The sequence below is a fragment of the Tenrec ecaudatus genome, chromosome 13 (genome assembly GCF_050624435.1).
Source record: "Tenrec ecaudatus isolate mTenEca1 chromosome 13, mTenEca1.hap1, whole genome shotgun sequence".
Taxonomy (NCBI): Eukaryota; Metazoa; Chordata; class Mammalia; order Afrosoricida; family Tenrecidae; genus Tenrec; species Tenrec ecaudatus.
Window position 1 is genome coordinate 100,960,140 of NC_134542.1, and position 3,167 is coordinate 100,963,306.

The 3,167-nt window shown below is 41.0% G+C and overlaps 1 non-coding gene across 1 annotated transcript; it reads left to right on the forward strand.

Annotated features, from left to right (window-relative positions):
* Nucleotides 1-1,459: 1,459 nt before the first annotated feature.
* LOC142425003 (U1 spliceosomal RNA) lies at nt 1,460-1,623 on the forward strand. The gene has a single exon (XR_012779409.1). It is a non-coding gene; the product is annotated as a U1 spliceosomal RNA (small nuclear RNA).
* Nucleotides 1,624-3,167: the final 1,544 nt, after the last annotated feature.

Genomic DNA, 3,167 nt, shown 5'->3' on the forward strand with positions numbered 1-3,167 from the left:
CCCCTCTCCCTTTCCCATGCCCCCTTGATATTTATAAATTATTCTTTTCTTTTATGTCTTACACCAACTGCTGTATCATTCCACCCACATTTCTGCTGTTCTTATTTTGAGTCATGCCCTATCAGTACATGATGACTGAATGTTTCCATGTCATTATGTTCAACCTTAATTTAAGACAACTCTTCCTCAGTCATACTTTGAGTGCTTTTAAACAGAAGGGGCTTCTCAACTTCAGGCATGCTATCGGACAATTCCCCACTGCTATCCATAACATTTTCAGTGGCTAATTCTTCTGAAGTGAACAGCCTAGTCTGTCCTGCTCACCTAGAGGATTTGCTACCTAGTCACCTCGAGTGACCCCCACCTGAACTTGAAATGCCGGTGACATAACCTTCAGCATCACAGCAACACACAAGCCACCACAGAAGGACAAACTGACAGACAAATGTGGCTTACAATTAATAAAAGAAAGATAGAAGACTCTTTCCAATTTCATCAAAGGTTGAATATTAAATGAAAAATAAATAAACTTGTTAAGTAAAACATGCAGAAGAGCCCTGGTAGCGTGGTGGTTAAGCATTAGACTGTGAACTGCATGGCAGTTTGAAACCACCAGATGCCATGTGCGAGACAGACAGGGCTTTTACTTCCATAAAGAGTTACAGTCTCAGAAACCCAGAGGGGGCAATTCTACACTGTGGGTTGGTGTCAACTCAATAGCAGGGAGATTCGTTTTTTGTTTTTTTTAAATGATGTGTGTGAAAAAAACCAAAAGTAACTTCAGCTAGAACAACCGCTTGGAAATTGTTTATTCTGCAGCCCCTTTCTTGATCCTATGGCTTCCTTTGTATGCTAATGCTTTCTATTTCCTGGACCTGCCTGCAACATTTAAAAATGAGAGGAAACAAGTTAAAATGAGTAAACTGCTAAATAACATTAGCATGTCAGTGAAAGGTCAATGTGTCTATCACCTCTTCAGAATACAAGCTTTATTGTCTGTCCCTGAGTATGTTTTCTTTCTTTGAATTAGCTGCATATATTCATGTACTCTGCATAAGAATCTGCTGAATTGAGTGCTTATTTAGAATTATGTATTATACAGAAGTAAAAAGAAGAGAATCATAGAGATTACTGACTGTTATCTCTGATTCCTGTGATTATCAGGCAGGTTCTATCTGGTAAGTACTTTATGTTTGTCAAATAAACTTTGAGGCGTATTGATCTCTGGGAATTGCTTATTCTCTGGCTCATTTTTCTTGCCTCTGTGGCTTACTTTGTATGCTAGCATATCTGTGTCTGTGCTCACACAAGGGCAGTCTACCTTAAGTAAGCCACTTCATAGCGATAGGACAGAAGGGAAATGAGAATATTTACTGAGTATTATCACCCAAGAAAGGCAAGGTTGACCCTGTCCATCAATCTGCGCTTCTTGGAGCACCAGGTTAAGAGTTGTTTTATAATACTTACCTGGCAGGGGAGATACCATGATCAGAAAAGTGGTTTTCCCAAGGCGAGCCTCATCCATTGCACTGTGGGTGTGCTCTCTCCTGCCACTTCCCCAAATGCAGGGAACTCCACTGCATAATTCATGGTAGTGGGGCACTGCATTCAAGCTCTCCCCCCCCCCCCAAAAAAAGCGTTGTTTTATAGGCAGGCAGTGGTTAGGGTGTGGGGTTTTCTGGAACATTCTGGTCTATCTCTGAGGTTATTTTCTTTTTTTGGAGGGATACATCTGCATTCCAGCCCCAGGTATTGTTAATGTGTTGTGTCCTTCACATAAATATTTTAAGTTAAAAATTTTTAACTTCTCAAGGGAAGACCAAATATTTGTCAGTTCATTATGAATGATAACAGAGTTGCAAGATTGAAACAAAAGGGGGGTAAACTATAGGGGACCCTAGAGAAAAGCAGTAATCCAGTGGTGCATCAACTCCCCTCTTTTTTCTTCTTGAGGATTTCACATGTTGGGAAACAGCATGATAATCATGAAGCTACTCCCTGATGAGTGGGAGTATTGAAAAGGGAGGTGTTTGAGAATACTTAGTCTGAAGAGACAAGAAGACAGCTCCCTGAACCAAAATCTGCAACATCCTGCTTCATTAAATGGAAAGTATCCTCCTTCTCAAAAGGTGTCTCTGTTCTTCCTGCAAAGGTGAAAACATTTGCTGAGTTTTCACACTGTGCTCCTCCCTGAATAATAAATATAATTAGGTATGGGACACAAGTACACATTAGGAAAACAGATATTCTTATATTGATAAGAGGGTTCAACCATGACTATATCATAGCATATATTCAAAGATGGATTACAAGAGTGAAAAAGCTGGAAATCTCTAAATATTTGGTTTAGAATCTGTGCCTGTGGCTCTCTGTATCAGATTTGCCCCTCACCATTTTTTTCCCCAATGGAAATCTATGTAGAATAATCATGATCAGAAAGTATGAGCCAGAAAAAGGTTATTGGATCAGCCAGGCACTATTAGAGACCAGGGGGCTTGATATACTAGGAAGCAATTTGGAATCCAAGGTGATAATGAAGGATGGGGTTACCTTAGGACTTAGAATTTCTCCAGATGAGGGCAATTGGAAGTAAATCCAATACATTATGCATATAAATGATTTTCCCACATCAGAACGTGTACCGCAGTGATGCAAATGAAAAAGTCACAGTTTCCTGCATGAATATCACCAGCCGTATGGGGTGATCCTTAGTGGTGGTGCTGTCCAAAAATTACAAGCGACCTCCAGGAGGCTGGGTCCTCTGTACTACACAAGTGATGGCCCCCACTGGTAAGGTGTTGGACACTATCCAGGGTACCTATGACCTTCAGAATGAGAATTTCTCCTGCTGAAAAATGGGAGAGGCAGGGGAGAACTTGGCTAAAGCTTGTGGGAACAGTTGCTGCCAAGGCAAAAGAGAGAGAAAAACAGGAACTTCGCACCCTCCTAGTGGGTCTTTCCTAAACCAGTCCTGGATCAATACAGGAATAGGGTAAATCCTGAAATGTCACAATAATTTGTGCTCTGTCCTTTTCTCTGTCTCTTTCTGGGGAGCCTTGTTATTGTGACCTTATAGTGCACCCAGGAGTTGACTCCAACTAATGTGAGAAAGGAGAATGTTAAAGAAACTGGTCCAGTTGGGTGCAAGTTGATCTTCTGGGTGCTAC